This window comes from Trichechus manatus, unplaced genomic scaffold (genome assembly GCF_000243295.1).
Source record: "Trichechus manatus latirostris isolate Lorelei unplaced genomic scaffold, TriManLat1.0 scaffold00252, whole genome shotgun sequence".
In the NCBI taxonomy this organism is placed as follows: Eukaryota; Metazoa; Chordata; class Mammalia; order Sirenia; family Trichechidae; genus Trichechus; species Trichechus manatus.
The window spans coordinates 1994282-2014221 of record NW_004444188.1 but is presented as its reverse complement, the minus strand read 5'-3'; positions in this window follow the sequence as shown (position 1 = coordinate 2014221).

The window sequence follows — 19940 nt, the reverse complement described above, 5'->3', positions numbered from 1 at the left end:
AACAGCACAATTGGAAGAGCGTAGTCAATGTCACTGAACTGTGCATGTAGAAATTTTTGAAATGGTGTATCTTTGGCTATGTGTATTTTCACCAAGAAAAAAAAAGGTTGAGAATTTAGAGGGTTGACAGGTTGTGGGGTTGTTAACCAATGTCATAAAACAATATGTGTCTTGCTGTTTCATGAGAAACTATTTGTTCTGTAAGCCTTCACCTGAAGTACAATAAAAAAAGAAAAATTCACTTCATCTAAAAAAAAAAAAAAGAAAAAGTCTAATGTCTATAGGTAAAAAAAATAAAAGCCACACACCTGTTGCTGTGGAGTTGATTCCTACTGATGGTGACCCTATAGGACAGAGTAGAACTGCCCCATACGGTTTCCAAGGAGAACCTGGTGGATTCTAACTGCCGACCTTTGGTTAGCAGCTCAGTTGTTAACCACTAAGCCACCGGGATTCCCAGATAACCAAAAATCCAAACCCATTGCCTTAAAGTTGATTCCGACTCATAGCAACCCCATAGGACAGAGTAGAACGGCTCCATAGGGTTTCCAAAGAGTGTCTGGTGGATTGGAACTGCTGACCTTTTGGTTAGCAGTCTTAGTACTTAACCACTACACCACCAGGGTAGGTGAAGGGCTAAATTACTGGCAGCCAGGTCACAAGTAACCTGCTATCTGTTGATCTAACTAAAGGAGGATGGCAGGGTTCCATCAATGACATTAAGATTAGCCAATGGTTGGTCCTCTATATTTCCCCATCCTCTTCTCTTTATGAAGCCCTGGTGGCGCAAGTGGTTAAAGGTTTGGCTGCTAGCCAAAGATCCGTTTGAATCCACCAGCTGCTCTTTGGAAACCCTATAAGGTCGTTCGGAGTTGGAATCGACTTGACAGCAGCAGGTTTTCCTCTCTTGGTAAGCCTCATTGTATCTAGCTTCTTTGAGCCTTTTGCTTTTTCTGGAGTCAAAATGGTCTCCCTATATGCATATAGAATAACTGCTCAGAATAAACCATATGTTCAAATTTTGGTGAGTTTTGATTTTTTTTAACACTAGGTACCTGTCTCTAGTCTAATGGCTGCAAATAAAAAATATTTTAATCTCATAAAACTCATATAGGGATTTACAGTTTCAGCTCCAACCCGTAAAGACCTTGGACCTTATCACTACAATCCTTATATTAAGAAAAGCTGAGAAAACTTGAAATTAATGACTAGTCTTAAAAACATTAAAGAACTGAATTTGCAGGAGAAACATCCACCCCAAAATTTGGAGTGACACAACTGATATCTGCATGGGATATCCGAAGCACAACCCTCTATAGTCCCTCTACCTAGCACAGTTCTTGAAACATCCTTGATTGAATGAATAAGTGAAGTAATACATCCCTTATTTATGTATATATGTGTTTGTGTGTATATAGATATATGAAAATATATATTTCTATATTAACATATATTAATATATATACTGTTGTTTTTGTTAGGTGCCATCTAGTTGGTTCTGACTCATAGCGACCCCATGTACAACAGAACGAAACACTACCTGGTCCTGCGCCATCCTCACAATAACTGTTATGTTTAAGCCCATTGTCGCAGCCACTATGTCAATCTAGCTCATTAAGAGTTTTCCTCTATTTTACTGACCCTCTATTTTAGCAAGCATGATGTCCTTCTCCAAGGACTTGTACTTCTCGATAACACATCCAAAGTATGTGAGACAAAGTCTTGCCATCCTTGCTTCTAAGGAGCATTCTAGCTGTACTTCTTTCAAGACAGATTTTTTCATTCTTCTGACAGTCCATGGTATAGTCAATATTCTTTGCCAACACCGTAATTCAAAGGCATCAGTTCTTCTTCAGTCTTCCTTATTCATTGCCCAACTTTCGCATGCATATATAGTGATTAAAAATAATCTGGTAAGAACACTTATATGGTAATTTGTAAGAACTGCTGGAAGCTGAGTGTGGACTAGTTGGACTAATATGAGAGTGAGAAACTTCTTGGGACAAGTTTTGGAGGCTCCCAATCCCTTGTGGGCTTTAGCTCCAGGAACCTGTCAAGATTCTCATGTAAAATCTCCTGAAGATTCCATTGTGGGTTTGTCAGGGGGAGGGGAAGAGTAATCAGTGTAAAATATGCTCAGAGCCCTATCCATAGCAAAGTTCCATACCAAGGGGAAAAAGACATTGCTAGAGTCTTATTCCAGCTGGGAGAAACTCATTCTTCCTGCTCAGGTGTCTTCTAGCTTTTCTTTATCATCTGCAGGGGGTGGGGAGATTGGGAATGCTGCAACAGCCAGAGATGGGAGTAAGGTGCATGTGGGCAAGTGGTGGGATATAGCCCTGGGTAAACAATTGTGAACATCCCAGCCCCGATACACAAGCCCACTAAAACGGTGCTATTTTACTGGAAAATCATATAACACACCCTTTTCCCCACACATTACGACAATACCAATAGAGCTCAAATATAATGACAGTGAATTACAGTTGAAATAGCTACAAGATAGAAACTCTCTCTGAGAGAAGCCCAAATTCAGGAGGACAGACAAAAACAAGGACACTAGGGAAATGTGAAGTCTCTGGCATCTACACCAAACATTAACCACAACCCAATCCCTGGCCATCAAACATGAAAACTCACATTAAATGTTTAGAAAGTAAAAGTAGAAGAAACATTTCCTTACCTATTCAATGAGGCCAGAATCACCCTAATACCAAAACCAAATAAAGACATTAAAAGAAAAGGAAACTACAAACCAATATTTCTTATGAACCACATGATAGAAGATAATACAAATGGCAAGCAAGTATATGAAAATAGGCTCAACATCACTTACTGCTGTCGTTGTTGGTGGTGCCATTGAGTTGATTCCGCCTTATAGCAACCTCATGTGACAGAGAAGAACTTCCCTATAGGTTTTCTTGGCTGTAATCTTTACAGAAGGAGATCACCAGGTCTTTCTCCTGCATAGTAGCTGGGTGGGTATGAACTACCAACCTTTCAGTTAGCATCCAAGTGTTTAACATTTGAGCCACCAGGTCTCCTCATTTATCATTAAACCGAACCAAAACCAGACCCATTTCCATCAAGTAGATTCAGACTCTTAGAGAAATGCAAATTAGAGTAACAATGTGATATCTCTGAATTCGCATTAAGATGGTTAAAAGCTCAAAAACTGTCAATTCTAATTGCCCGTGAAGATGAGGAACAACTGAAACTCTCATCCAATGCTGGAGGAAATGCGAAATGTTACAACCACTTTGGGAGACAATTTGGCATTTTCTTACAAAGCTAAACATAGTCTTATCATGCAACCCATCAGTCATGTTCTAGATATTTACCCAACTAAGTTGAAAACATAAAACCATACAAAATTTACATATAAATGTTTATAGCAGTATTTTTTCATAAATTCCCCAAACTGGAAGTAATCATCATGTTCTTCAATAGGTGAATGAGTAAACAAATTGTGTTAATTTTTTTGTTAGGTGCCTCCAGTTGATTTTCAACTCCTAGTGACCCCATGTGACAGATTAGAACCACCCCATAGGTTTCTTAGGCTATAATCCTTATGCAAGCAGATCACGATGTCTTTCTCCCATGGAGCCACTGGTTGGGTAACAGCCACGAACCTTTCAGTCAGCAGCTGAGGACTGAACTTCTGCACCACCAGCACTCTTTCAAACTGTGTACATCCATATAATAAAATATACTACAAACGTGTTTTGCTAAGTGAAAGAAGCAAGTTGAGAAAGCTCCATACTATATGATTTCAATTATGTTATATTCTGGAAAAAGAAAAATTGTAAAGCAGGTAAACAGACCAGTGGTTGCCAGGGGTTCATGGTGGGGAGTATAGATTTGAGTAGGTAAAACACAATGGATTTCTTGGAGGAGGGTGAATCTCATCTGTATGATACTATAATGGTGGAGAGATGACACTATGTATTTGTCACCTTAGAACTTTACAACAGGAAGCGTGAACCTCAATGTATGCAGATTTTAAAAATTATTCAGGAGGATGGGATATTAGGATAGAATATAGAACGTGACAACATAATCTAAATACATTTAAAATGCATGGGACAACCTTACTGAAGTTGGTAGGGAAATACAGTGTTGACCTAAGTAACTTTGGAAATGAGTAGAATCTGTAAGACTACATGCAAAACCAGCTATACATAAGCACTGTACTCTACTTGATAAAGTTGTTTCCCACAGGGGTATAAGTTAACAATTCTGTTACTGCTGTACATGTATATTGAAAATGAACAATTAAAGAAATAGCAGATGATGGGAGTCAGATTTCTCACTGTTGGAGTGGTAAGTTACAGACAAGCAAGGGGAGAAGGCTAGAATGATCCACGTGGTAATGAATTAGAGTTGGAGATACAGAAAGATGTCATGTTTAGTTTAACATAGATGCAGAAAGTTACATGTAGAAATCTTTATAGATATATGCATACACATCAGCTAATATGTACACGTATATTTCCTTGCTCTGTTAGCTGAGAAGGTCTGGAAGCAGTGAATATCTAGTAGCAACAAACACACCTAGTGTCCAGATTTCGGTTTCTAATACTACTCTGCAACAAAAGGAACCCATGCTCCTCGGAGAAGTGGCTGATTCTGGGACTCAGGCATGAAATATACAAGATGAGCCTGGAACATTTTGCAGTGCTAGAAAGTAAGAAAGTGTTCAAGTCAAAATACAAGAATATGAATATGTCATAAGGAAACAGGAAACAACTAAACAAGCTCTCAATGACCAAAGCTGCTAACATCACTGTTAATGTGTATGGGGTTTCATTTTGAGACAATGAAAATGTTCTGGAATTAGATAATGGTGGTGGTTGAACAACCTGCTGAATATACTAAAAACCACTGAATTGAATTGTACCCATTAAAAGTGTGAATTTTATGGTATGCTAATTATATCTCAATTAAATATATATGTTGTTGTTGTTAGATGCTGTCTATTCGATTCCAACTCATAGCAACCCTATAAGACAGAGTCAAACTGCCCCATAGGGTTTCCAAGGTGGATTCAAACTGCCAATTTTTTGATTAGCAGCCACAGCACTTAAACACTACGTCACCAGGTCTCCTGATTAGAGTATGGGTATCAGTTAATAGTGATGTATCAATATTGGTGTATTAATTGTGGCAAATGTACCATACTCACATAAGGTGATAATAATAAGGGAAACTGGCTGTGGGATATATGGGAACCCTTTGTACTATTGTCTTAATTGTTCTATAAATCTAAAACCGTTCTAAAATAAAATGTTTATTTAAAAAAAATTCAATTAGGAAACAATGCAGCAAAAGCTTAAATAACTTGCCTAAGGCTAGGTAAGTAGGAAAGCTGGTGTTTGAACCCAGACATTCTGGCTTTATAATTTATGTTTTTAATCATTGCACTGGATGTTCTCTGATCCATTCTCCATACTCTTTAACCTTTTTCATGTTATGGAGACTGACTTGTATGGCTCCCTTGCCCTGCTTCAATATGGGTTTGATCAATATGGAGCACCTGCAGGAGATCGGAAGCAGTAGAGAGAGTAGTGTAGACAGTTACTCTCTTATGACTTTCCCTACAGGGTTTTCTTAGGCTAGCTGCATCCCTAGTGTCAATCAAAGGTCCCAGCTTCAGTTGGAGGGCCTTTCTATGCAGCTTTCTTCAAGTTCCAGTAATGGTTCCCTCCCTAGCCCCTCAGGACTAAGTACTGCACTATCCTTTGTGATTTCTATGTGCCCTACCTATGGCTTTGTAAATAGTTCACATATTATCCTTTTCTCACAATACTCAGTTTGAATGGACCATCTTTTTGCAATCAGGTGCCTTTCTGATAACACTACTTATTAACTTTCAACTCATTGTCAAAGAACATTGCTAGGTTAACACTATGAAGTAGAAGTTTGCCTTCAGTGTCTTCTCACTTGCCTGTCTCACTCCTCTAACTATACATTGAGTATTTTTAAGGCAAGCACAGTATTTTATTGCTATAGTCCCAGTACTGAATTTAGTATTTTACATCTCAGCCTGTCATTACATAATTTTTGAATGAATAAAGAAGGAATTAATGAAGAATGAATGAATGAATTCCTTCACCCCCTCATCAGTCATGTTCTTCCACAATGCATTGAAGTAATTTTGTCAACAGACATCTGAGTCTGGTGGTTCATGGATATTACCAAGATTGATTTTTTTGTATTTACAGCACACACACAGCCCATTACTGGTGATACAGTTCTATAAGGCATAATCATAATATTATTACTTTATTTAGATTGTATGACTTATATATAATTGTCAATGAATAGTAGCATAAAAATAAAAATATTACCCAGGAACTTTATGAAATTATTCTGTATACACAAGGGAAGATAGGAGAAGCAAGAGATAAAACAAATGGATACAAACCAACCATAGAATGCCTTAGGCAATGAGAACAGTTACGAAAAACGATGGATTAAGGTAGTGTTTATGTCTTCACTGATAACAAACCACTAATGGGACCATCAACTGAATTTCCAAGTATTAGTTCCCTTTCTCATTTACTCTCTGATCCTTGGAATATCTCTAACAGTTTTGCATCCATCCAAAGTGTATAGGTCATTGACTAATTTCAGCAGGGGCTGTAAATACAGAAAACTTGTAAGATATTATATAAATAGTGCATCAGATTAGACCAATAATAGCAGAAAAAAAGAGATTATTGGCAGATTTGAGGCTGATGGATATCCAGAATTTTTCCAGGCATTCGGATATTATGAGGCATCTTTTATGAACCTTTGGTCTATATTTGACAATCCTACTGCAGGTGAATGTTTCATTTCACTAAATGAAAAGGGAATCAGATCCAAAGAGGTAAGTAATGTGCCGTAATCTTAGTTATCTGAATATACAATATCATCAAAACAATACATCTTCATAAACATTAAATGACTATAAACTCAAAAAAAGAAAAAGTATATCTCTTGCTCAAGCAGCCACTTTAAATCAGAAAGCCAGTGAAGTCCTCTAGAGAGAAAATTCCATCAGGCACTCTAGCGGAGTTTTCATCAGAACGCACAAAGCCTTTTTCAAAACTTATGTTTAAGACCCAGAAGTTAAACATGAGCCACTCTTCGGAGCCACTACATCTACCTACCTATCTATCTTTCTGTCTATCTATCTGTCTTAGTTATCTAGTGCTGCTATAACAGAAATACCACAAGTGGATGGCTTTAACAAAGAGAAATTTATTCTCACAGTCTAGTAGGCTGCAAGTCCAAGTTCAAGGCATCAGCTCCAGGGGAAGTCTTTTTCTCTCTGTCAACTCTGGAGGAAGTTCCTTGTTATCAATCTTCACCTGCTTGAGGAGCTTCTCAATGCAGGAACCCCAGCTCCAAAAGATGCACTTTTCTTCTGACTCTTATTTCTTGGTGGTATATGGTCCCAACTCCCTGCTTGCTTCTCTTTCCTTTTATCTCTTGTAAGATAAAAGGTAAGGTGGGCCACAACAAGGAAACTCCCTTTACATTGGATGAGGCATGTGACCTGTGCAAGGTTTTACATCCCACCCTAATCCTCTGTAACATAATCTAAACTTGCCTCATTAACCATAAGCAGAAATTAGGATTTATAACATCACTACACCACCAGGGCTTCCCTACAACACATGGGAAAATTATATCAATCACAAAATGTAGGACAACAACACAATACTGAGAATTATGGCCTAACCAAGTTGACACATATTTTGGGGAGATACAATTCAATCCAAGACTCTATCTATCTGTCCGTCCGTCCGTCTGTCTGTCTACCTATCTACCTATTGATTTTTGTTGTTGTTAGTTGCAATGGCATCCACTCAGACGCATGGTGACCTTATGTATAACAGAACAAAGCCTTGCCTGATCTTGTGCCATCATCATAACCATTGCTATGTTTGACTCCATTGTTCCAGGTATTAAGTAGTGTTTTCCAAGCTAGAAGGCTCACCTTCCAGCACTATATGGGACAATATGTTGTTGTGATACACAAGGTTTTCATTGGCTAATTTTTGGAAGCACATCACCAGGATTTTCTTCCCTGTCTGTCTTAATTTGTAAGCTCCACTGAAACCTGTGGACCATGGGTGACTTTGCTGGTATTTGAAATATCAGTGGCATAGCTTCCAGCATCATTGCAACATACAAGCCACCACAGTAGGACAAACTGACATACTGGTGGTTGTATCTATGGATAGGTAGGCTAAATTTTCAGTTCACTCTGCTGAATTAAAAATGGAATAACATTAGAAATAAAAACTGGGGGAGTCTGAAGTTCAGTCCCTCATAGTGTGGCTAAATAAAGAAGGCTGTGCATATATTGACTGATTTGAATTAGCCCCTTTTATTCTCACTTCCCTGACTACAAAGAACTAGATGAGGAGCCTCTGATCTACATATAAAAAGTTAAGCTGCCAATTAAATACTAAATATATATCATTTGTATACATTGTATATAATACATATATCAGTGATAACAAGAACAAGCTAATTCCCTAAGCTAAAATTCCTTGTTTGGAATTGCCCAAAACAAAAACGAAATTATGAGCCAAGTGTGGTTCATTAAGTGTGTCTGTTTAGTCAATCAAATCTTTTGGGAGTATTGAGCAAGTTTTGCAAATTCTTGTGATGCTCTCTGTCAGAGGAAATTGCAACACATATGTATTTTAAAGAGTTGAAAATCTTTAATGTAACTATACTCTTATCAAATAAATCACATTGTACCCACCATTACCAATTGTAGTTGAGTCGATTCTGACTCATAGCAACCCTAAAAGGACAGAGTAGAACTGCCCAATAGGGAGCCGCTGGTGGATTCAAACTGCTGACCTTTTGGTTAGCAGCCTGAGCTCTTAACTAGTACACCACCAGGGCTTCAAAATCACACTGTAGTAGAGACTTTATATAGCAATGATTTCCTTCTGGGTGTAAAAGAAATCTTTTATTTTTATTTTGTGCTTTCTCATTATCTAAAATATGTCAAAACTATGGCTAAAAAGGGCATAGGAATAGTTGTTTACGGTTGTATCAATTTCCACAGCAGTTTGAAAAGGGCATCATACGTATCTTGATATAATCTGTCTTTCATATCTTGATATAATCTGTCCTTCACAATATGGTGGATGAGTTTGGAGATCTCTTAGAATTGTTCAGTTTTATTTTTCAAAAACATGTAATTGGTGAGAACACTCATTTTATTGACTTTCTCATAAAATATAAATTTCTCACTCAGAAGCAAAGGACTCCCTTTTATTCTCACTTCCCTATTAAAAACCAGAACAGCAGCTTTTATGTACATTAAAAAAAAAAAAAAAGTTAAACTGCCAGTGAAATATTGAATACCTCCACCTAGCTGAGCTAATGCAATCCTGTCAGTGTAGAGACAGCCTCCCGTATCCAGTTATACCATGGGTGAGCCACCTTCAGAATCACCTAGGGCTTATTTCTAACATTCTTCCCTTTTTAATATCACAAAATGAACTGACAATTTAGCCTGCCCACCCACATTACCTTCAAAGAATGGTTAATGTTCTAGGAAAGGGACTTGTTGGCAATCTCCCTGACAGCATTTCTTGCTCTAACCATTAATTTCATCCTCAGAATATTCTAGTTATCTCTAACAGCCCTCTAGACCAACAGCAGCTACATGGGAGAAAGAACCCAGATAAGAAAGCTGTTGTGAAATCTGCTGTGCACTTTCGCCTCCCATCTGAGCCCAGGGAGAATGCGGACCAGAGAGCCACTTTACTTGGTAGGTGGTGCCATTAGGGAAATCTAAAGCAAATCAGCACGCCATACTCTACTGATGGGCAGTCTCGGCCAGCTGCTCACTCGTGGAAATTGCTTAAGATTATCTAAGGCAGGCTGAGCCAATTCATAGTCATGAAAATTGGCTCCAATGAGGTATTGCCCCAGATAACCCTGAAAGTCCTTTTCAAGCCTGTGATTCTGGGAATCTAGGACATACTTCAAGTTTTACTATAGAAAATAGGTGTGTTAATTGTTAAATATGTTGTCTACTATCCTTTAGACATCTCTGATAAGAGCACGGGGAAAAGAAGAGAAAGCTAGGTTTTGAGGTAAGCTGTAAGAAAGTCATTTGGGCAGACTCTATTGATTTTCTAATTTAATCCCTATCCACAAGCTTTATTTTTTTTTTTCACTAGCCGCGTTCCAGCTAGCACTGGATATTTGACACATATCTGATCAAAGAGATATAGACTAAGGTCTCTAGTAAGGATATCTGTCACTGAGTAAAAAAGACAAGTCTTCCCTATGAGAGACTTCATCTTTGTTTTTTTCCTCCCTATAATTCATGCTTGAAGCCTGAAGATTCAGCCACCGTAACTCCTTCTGGACTTCGAGTTATGTGGAAAAAAAAAATGTAGACAGTGCATGTTTAAATCACTATGGTTGTGTTTTCTGCTATTTTTAGCTAAAAGATCTGAAACTGATAAAGTTACCAAAGCATGATGTGTGGATAAACGTACATGACAAAAATGATGCTCTTAGTGAGTAGGAACATGACAAATCTGTGAAAGGGTGACATGATGAACCAACCAACTTTTAAGCAATCACTTATGATGAAAGTAGAGTTTGATGAAAAGTTAGGCAAGGGAAACGAGGAAAGTAAGTGATAGTCTCAATGAACTTGGGTAGTGTTCTGCTGTTGGGAGCCACTGGAACTGTACTTCCCCATCTTTCTATTTTCAAAAAATTCTTCAAGACTTAAAGGCAAAACTCTGGGTAACTAGCGTCTGACAATCTAGAGTTAGGATCAAGAGACAGGATTTCAAGATCCTGGATTCCATTTCTAAACCGTGAATTCACTACATCAGATATAATGGGCATTCATTTTTCTAGGCCAGAAGTAGCAAGACAAAAGTTATGCAGTTTCATTTTGAGGATTGAAGGCTAAATCTGACACCAAAGTATACAAATTTTAAAAATCTATCATTAAAAGTTCAATCTCTTTTTAGACTCATAATTAAGAAGAGGGAATTGTCTAATTTTCCATAAAATTAAGTAATTATCTCAGAAATTTTAAATTCTGCTACTTTCTGTCTTATTTAATTGGAAAAGCTTGCAGAAGATAAAGCATAATGAGAGGAATTCTAAATTTGAAGAAGGCCTACATCTAAGTCATGACTTTACCACTTACTAGTTTTGTGACTTTGGGGGCATGTCTCGTATCTTTAGTTTGCTATCAAGTAAAACAATCTCCCCTTTATCTAATATTGTGAGAATCAAATCCACTGATTCTTTCAACAAATTGTTTGTTGCTTGCTAACTACATGCCAGGCTCTTTACTAGGCTTTGGAAATGCAGAGTTATACAAGATGTATGTGATTTCCTTCCTAGAGGATCTCTTCTAGAATAAATATGCAACCAAAAACTTGGAGAGATGTAAGGAGTTATAATTTGGGGAAGTTTACTGGAGGATGGAGAGAGCAATCTCATCCATGAGACAAGGAGATCACAGAAGACGCTAGAAAGGGTAAAATGCTATTTTACAAAATGTAATATTATTGTTTTGAGCTCTTATCATTGGTTTAATTAAAATAATAAAAAATTTATTGAGTACATATTTATGCAGGTCCGGGTATTAATTGCTGTATGTCTATACCCCAGTGTTGATGGATTTCCCTAAACAAAAGATCTCCATCTTAAATCTCCCTTCCATATCCATTGGTAAGCTTAATGCCTCCAAGATATTTGTGATTTTCTGATGAGCCTACCTTCTCACTCTCATTATGTGGCCAAGTTCTATTTCTAACAGAGCCCTTTTTCTGTACCATGTTGAATCAGAGATAAAATTCAGCTAAAGACCAATCGCTAGAAAAGGATATCATGCATGGTATAGAGTCAGCAAAAATGAGGAAAACCCTCAATGAGATGGAGTGAAACAATAGCCTCAACAATGGGCTCAAACATATCAAAGGTCATAGAGAAGATGGCACAGTATCAGGCAACATTTTGTTCTGTTATACATAAGGTTGCCACAAATTGGAGACAACTCAATGACAACAACAACAACAGATCCCCTTCTCCACAGATTCCACCACTAACACCACCAACGATAAAACATTCACCACATAATTACACACATAATTGGCAGACAACACTGAGAATTCTTGCGTAATGAGGAGAGGTCACATCAACACCAGAGGGCGGCTATACAAAAAAAGTATAGTAAATGTTTTGTTCTTAAAAGTTTTAAAAATCTAACAAGTCTGGCCACCCAGTGCTGGAGATCTATGAACCCACACAGGTCCAGCCTTCTGTCATTTTGTTAATTCCTCTCCTTCTCCCCTTTCTCTTCTTAAATCTTTTCTGTTCTTGTACAGGAAGGCACGTACAACAATTTTCTCTCATTTGCTCATGCAAAGCAGCTTCGCTAGTACTATTCTCACCCAGAATCTTACCTTCTACCACTGTACTTCTCAAAATGTTTTCATAAGCAAGTGAACATTCCTCACAATAATACTCAGAAGTACGCATTCTTTTATTTCTTTTTAATTTTGTTGTATTTTAGGTGAAAGTTTACAGTGCAAATTAGTTTCTCATTCAAAAATTTATACACAGATTATTTTGAAACATTGGCTGCAATCCTCACAATATATCTGCACTCTCCCCCTTTCCCTTTCCACCCTGGTTCTCCATGTCCATTCATCCAGTTTTCCTGTCCCTTCCTGTCCTCTTGTCTTTAATTTGGGCAAGTATTGCTCATTTGGTCTTGTAGACTTGATTGAACTAAGAAGCACGTTCCTCACTTGTGTTGTTTGTTTTATAAACCTGTTTAAACTTAGGCTGAAAGGTGGACTTCAGGAGTGGCTTCAGTTCTGAGTTAGCAGGGTGTGCAAGGGCCACATTCTCTGGTGTTCCTCCAGTCTCTGTCAGACCAATAGGTCCGGTCTTTTTTTGTGAATTTGAATTTTGTTCTACGTTTTTCTCCCACTCTATCCAGAATCTTCTACTGTGATCCCTGTTCAGAGCCGTCAGTGGTGATAGCCAGCCGCTAGTTCTCCTGGGCTCAGGCTAGTGGAGGCTGTGGTTCATGTGGTCCATTAGTCTTTGGACTAATTTCCTTATGTGTTTGGTTTTCTTCATTCTCCTTTGCACCGAATGTGATGGGATAAATAGATGTATTTTAGATGGCTGCTTGCAAACTTTTAAGGCCCCAGACACAACTCACCAAAGTTAGATGTAGAAAATTTTCTTTATGAACTATGTTATGCCAATTGACCCAGATGTCCCCCAAAACCATAGTCCCCACCCTCAGCCCTAGTAACTAGGTCCCTCGAGGTGTTTGGTTGAGTCAAGGAAGCTTCTATGGGTTTGCCTTGGTCAGGTTGTACTGACATCCTCTATATTGTGTATTGTCTCTCCCTTCACCAAAGTTAACAACTGTCTACTATCTAGTTAGTGATGTCCTCTCCCCAGTCCTTCCCTCTCTCGTAACTATCCAAGATTGATTTTTTTCTGTGTATAAACCTTTCCTTGGGTTTTTATAGTAGTGGTCTCATGCAATATTTGTCCCCTTGTAATTGACTTCCTTAACTCAGCATAATGCTCTCCAGATTCATCCATGTTGCAAGATGTTTCCCAGATTCATCATTTTTCTTTATTGTTGCATAGTATTTCATTTGTGTATGTACCATAATTTATTTATTCATTCATCTGTTGATGGCCACTTAGGTTGTTTCCATATTTTTGCTATTGTGAATAATGCTGCAATGAACATGGGTATTCATGTGAAGGCTCTTATTTCTCTAGGATATGTTACTAGTAGTGGGATTGCTGGATCCTATGGTATTTCTATTTCTAGCTTTTTAAGGAGGCATCATATCATTTTCCATAGTGGTTGTACCATTATACATTCCCACCAGCAGGGCATAAGAGTTCCAATCTCCATGCAGCCTCTCCAATATATGTTATTTTCTTTTTTTTTGATTAGTGCCAGTAATGCTGAGGTGAGATGGTATCTCACTGTGATTTTGATTTGCATTTCTCTAACGGCTAATGAGGAAACCCTGGTTGCATAGTGGTTAAGAGCTATGGCTGCTAACCAAAAGGTCAGCAGTTTGAATCCACCAGAGGCTCCTTGGAAACCCTATGGGGCAGTTCTAGTCTGTCCTACAGTTTCGCTATGAGTCAGAATCAACTCAGCAGCAATGGGTTTGGGTTGGTTTTAATGGCTAATGATAGTGAGCATTTCCTCACGTGTCTGTTAGCTGCCTGAACGTCTTCTTTGGTGAAGTGTCTGTTCATATTCTTTGCCCATTTTTTAATTGGATTATTTGTCTTTTGGTTATTGAGGTGTTGAAGTAGTCTATAGATTTTAGAGATTTAACTCTTGTCGGATATGTTGCAGCCAAAATTTTTTTCCCAGTATGTAGATTCTCTTTTAACTTTTTTGTTGAAGTCTTTTGGTGAGCGTAAGTCTTTAATTTTCAGGAGTTCCCAGTTACCTAGTTTATCTTCTGGTGTTTGTGTATTCTTAGTTATGGTTTGTATTATATTTCTGCCATGTATTAGTGCCTATAGTGTTATCCCTATTTTTGTTTTCATGATCTTTATTGTTTTAGGTTTTATATTTAGGTCTTTGATCTATTTTGATTTAGTTTTTGTATATGATGTGAGGAATGGTCCTGTTTCGTTGTTTTATAGATGGATATCCAGTTTTGCGAGCACCATTTGTTAAAAAGACTCTCTTTTCCCCATTTAATGGACTTTGGATCCTTGTCAAAGATCAATTGATCATAGGTGGATGTATTTATGTCTGGGTTCTCGATTCTGTTCCATTGATCTATCTGTCTGCTGTTGTACCAGTACCAGACTGCTTTGACTACCGTGGCTGTATAGTTAGTTCTGAGATCAGATAGTGTAAAGACTCCTACTGTTTTTCTTTTTCTTCAATAATTCTTTGCTTATCTGGGGACTCTTTCCTTTCCACTTAAAGTTGGTGATTAGTTTTTTCCATCTCATTAAAGAACGTTGTTGGTATTTGGATCAGGATCGAACTGTATCTGTTGATCACTTTGGGTAGAATTGACATTTTCACAATGTTGAGTCTTCCTATCCATGAGGATGGTATGCTTTTCCATTTATGTAGATCTCTTTTGGTTTCTTGCAGCAATGTTGCAAGAATAGGTGTTTTAAGTCCCTTTTTAGATTTATTCTTAAGAATTTTATCTTTCTAGGGGCTACTATAAATGGTATTATTTTCCTAATTTCTTTTCATCATTCTCTTTGTTGGTGTATAGGAATCCAACTGATTTTTTTATGTTGATCTTGTATACTGCTACTCTGATAAATCTTTCTATTTAGTTCCAGTAATTTTCTTGTGAAATCTTTAGGGTTCTTTATGTATAGGATCATATCATCTATGAATAGGGCTAGTTTTACTTTTTCCTTTCCAACTCAGATGCCCTTTATTTCTTTTTCTTGGCTTATTGTTCTAGCTAGGACTTCCAGCACAATGTTAAATAGTAATGGTAATAAAGGGCATCCTTGTCTTGTTTCTATTCTCAGGGGGAATGCTTTCAGCCTCTCTCCATTGAGAATGATGTTGGCTGTTGGTTTTATATAGATACCTTTTATTTTGTTGAGGAATTCTCCTTCTATACCTATTTTATTGAGAATTTTTATCAGGAATGGGTGCTGGACTTCGTCAAATGCCTTTTCTGTGTTGATTGAGATGATCATATTATTCTTTTCCGTTATTCTATTTACGTGGTGGATTACGTTGATTGATTTCCTAATGCTGACCATCCTTGCATACTTGGTATGAATCCCACTTGGTTGTGGTGTATTATTTTTTTTTTATTTGATGCAGAATTCTATTGATTAGAATTTTACTGAGAATTTTTGCATCTATATTCACAAGAGATATTGGTCTGTAGTTTCCTTTTTGTGGTGTCTTTGCCTAGCTTTTGTATTAGGGTTATGGAGACTTCATAGAATGAATTTGGGAGATATTTCTTCCTTTTCTATGCTCTGAAATAGTTTGAGTAGTACTGGTACGAGCTTTTCTCTGAACGTTTGGTAGAATTCTCCAGCGAAGCCTTCTGGGACAGGGTCCTTTTTGTTGTTGGGAGTTTTTTGTTTTTTTGTTTTTTTTAATTACTGCTTCAATCTCTTTTTATAAGTCTGTTCAGATTTTCTATCTCATTTTGTATTAGTTTAGTTAGTTGTGTTAGTTGTACATTTCTAGAAGTTTGTCTGTTTCCTCTAGGTTTTCAAAGTTTTGAAGTATAGTTTTTCATAGTATTCTGTTATGATCCTTTTATTTCAATTAGGTCTGTTGTAATGTCCCCCATCTCTTTCCTTATTTGGGTCATTTGCTTCCTCTCCTGTTTTTATTCTGTCAGTTTGGCCAGTGGTTTGTCGATTTTGTTGATTATGTCAAAGAACCAACTTTTGGTCTTCCTGATTCTTTCTATTGTTTTTCTGTTCTCTATTTCATTTATCTCTCCTCTAATCTTTATTATTTCCTTTTTCTGGTGCCTGTGGCTCCTTTTGCTTTTCTCTTTCTATTTGTTCAAGTTGTAGGGGTAACATTTTTATTTTGGCTCATTCTTTTTTTTTGATGTGTGTGTTTATTGCTATAAATTGACCTCTGAGAATTGCCTTTGCTGTGTCCCAAAGGTGTTGGTATGATGTATTTTCATTCTCCTTTTATACTAGGAATTTTTTAATTCCCTCTTTGATTTCTTCTATTACCCAGTTGTTTTTAAGCAAGGTGTTATTCATTTCCTTGTATTTGATTTTTTTTTTTTCACTTGATCTTCTTGTTATTGATTTCTACTTTCATGGGGTTGTGGTCAGAGAAAATGCTTTATATTATTTTGAGTTTTGGGATTTTATTGTGGGTTGCTTTTTGGTTGATTCTGAAGAATCTTCCATATACACTGAAAAAAGAATGTATAATTTGCTGCTGTTGAATGGAGGGTTCTATATATATCTATGAGGTCAAGTTGGTTGATTTTGGCCTTTAGATCTTCTATATCTTTCTTGAGTTTATTTCTAGTTGTTCTGTCCTTTACTGAGAGTGGTATGTTGAAGTGTCCTACTATTATTGTGGAACTGTCTATTTTCGGTGCTGTTAGAGTTTGTTTTATGTATTTTGAAGCCCTATTGTTGCATGCACAGATATGTATAAAAGTTACAGATTGTCTCTTTAATCATTATATAATGTCCTTCCTTGGCTTTTTTGCTTGATTTTTCCTTAAAGTCTATTTTATCTGAGAATAGTGTTGACACTCTTGCCCTTTTTTGGTTACTGTTGCTTGATATATTTTTTTCCATATTTTGATTTTTAATATATTTATGTCTTTGTGCTAAGGTGTGTCTCTTGTAGGCAGCATATTGATGGATCATGTTTTTTTACCCATTCTGCCACTCTCTGTCTCTTTACAACTACATCTAAACCATTTACATTCAATGTGATTATTGATAGGTATGAGTTTATTGCTGTCATATTGTTCATATTGTACCTTTTGTTTTCTTTCTTTTTTTTTTGTGGTGCCACTGTTTTCTTTTTTCCTTCTACTTTCTTGTGCTGAGTTCCTTTTGTTTGCAGATTGTTTTTTCTTTTCTTTTGTTATTATAAATCATGGGTTTACTGAGCCTATGTTTTTCTTCTTTTTTATTCTGATGAGTTGGTTTGTTAACTTTCTTTGTGATTACCTTGAAATTAACCCTTATCTTCCTCAGTTTGAATCAGTCTTTTATTATTTGATATCACCTTGACTTCCTCTCTATTTGAAAGTTCTATACCTACACCATTTATTCCCCATTTTATTGTTTGGACGTTGTCATCATTTATAGATTGACATCCCTGTTTACCTGTTTTAGGTCTTTTAGCATTATTTTATTATTGAGAGTTCTGTACCTAGGTTGGTACTGGCTGATACTGTCCCATGTCCTAGACTCCAGTTGTTGTCTGTTGTTGTTGGTTCTCTGCCCAAAGGACTCCCTTTAATGTCTTGTAAGTTTAGTTTGTATGAATTCTCTTAATTTCTTTTTATTTGGAAAAATCCTGATTTTACCATCATAATTGAGAAAGAGTTTTGCAGGATATATTATTCTTGGTTGCAGTTTTTTTTCCTTTCAAGGTTTTATATATGTTGTCCCATTGCTTCTTGACTGCATAGTTTCTGCTGAGAAATCAGAGCTTAGTCTTAATGGTTCCCCTTTGCAAGTGATTTTTCACTTGTCTTGCACTACTCTCAGATTCTGTCTTTGTCTTTGGTTTTGGCAAGTGTGATTATGATAAATTTTGGTGACTTTCTTTTGGGGGTCTATCTTATATAGGGTTCACTGAGCTTCTTGGATGGTCAGCTTTTTATCTTTCATGATATTTGGGAAGTTTTCTGCCAGTAAATCTTCAACAGTCTTCTGTGTGGTTTTCATTTTGTCTGCCTGTTGTATAACTCTGACCACACACAAATTTTTGCCCTTGATTGTGTCCTAGACAATTCTTAGGTTTTCTTCATTTTACTTAGTTCTTTTTTCTGATTTTTTCTCAAAAAATGTGGCATCCATGGATTTGTCTTCAATCTCACTGATTCTTTCTTTGTTTCAAATTTGCTCTTGAAACCTTCCATTTAGTTGTCCAGTTATGAAATTTTATTGTTTTATCTTCTGGATTTCTAGTTGCTGTTTTTGTATGATTTCTAATTTTTTATTTATTTTGATCCTTTGTTCTTATATTATTTTCCTGAATTCTTCTATTGCTCTGTGTTTTCATTGATTTTGACTACTTTTTCTTTGGTTATGTTTGTGTTTGTCATGATTTTTGTCTATTTTTTACTTAGTTTTGTCTGTGTTTTCTTTGATTTCTTCCCGAATCTCTTGGAGAGCCCTAAATATTAGTCTTTTGAATTCTGTATCAGGTGGTTTCCACTGCCTAGTCTTCTACCGGAATTTCATCTGATTCTTTATTTTGGTCACTTGCTTGAGCCATATTCTCCTGGCTTTTTTTTAATATGTTTTGATATTGCCTGCTGTCTCCAAGACATTAAGGTATTGTTTTCTTTATTTATTGATTGTATGTTCATTTGTTTCGTCCTGCTTTTTTGTTTTGTTTTGAAATGTCAGGTCAGGCAGGCCAAGCATGCTTTGCTGCTTGCTCAACTGTGGGAACGATAGCTCTCACCATCTTGTCCGGGTGGGCAGCACAGGAGTAGGCAGGGCATGCCCACTTTGCTGTATACTGGTTTGGCAAGAAGGCTGAGGGCACAGTCTGCCTCTTGATGTTGGTCCAGCAGTGTGGAAGCTTTCATAGCCCCTTGCCAGACAGGCAGTGGTGCTGGACAAGGTGTGGTACATGCTCACTTCCCACAGTTCAGCAGCTGCAGAGGGGAGGGGGTAGTGTGGGCCCAGTGCAGTGGTGGACCTAAGCACTCTAGCTACAGTACCACAGTGAGGCTCATGTGAAGGAAGGGTGGCATATGGGCCTGGTGGAGGGGAGAATAAAAAGAAAAGAGAGAGAAAGAAAAAAAAAGGTAGCTGGTGTACCTAGGCGTTGGCAGGCAGGGAAGGAAGTGGTGTACAGGGCTAGGTGGGAGGTAGAAATACAAGAAAGAAAGTAAAGGAAAAAATAATAAAATAAATGGTGGTGAAGTGGGAGCTGGGAGGTGGGGGTGGGACAGACCTGGGGCAGCAGCAGGCTGGTGTGCTGGTGGCACTCTATCCATGGTGGCACAGTGGGGGCCAGAGGGAAGGGAGAGAGGTGGCCTATGAGGCTAGATGGGAGGAGAAAGAAAAATAAGAAAGAAAAGAAAAAAGAAAAAATGGCAGCACAGTGGGGGTTGGCCAGTGCAGGTGGGATGGACCCAGGGGCCAATAAGAAGGGAGGGGAGGTTACATACTGGGCTAGGTGGGAGGGAGCAAGA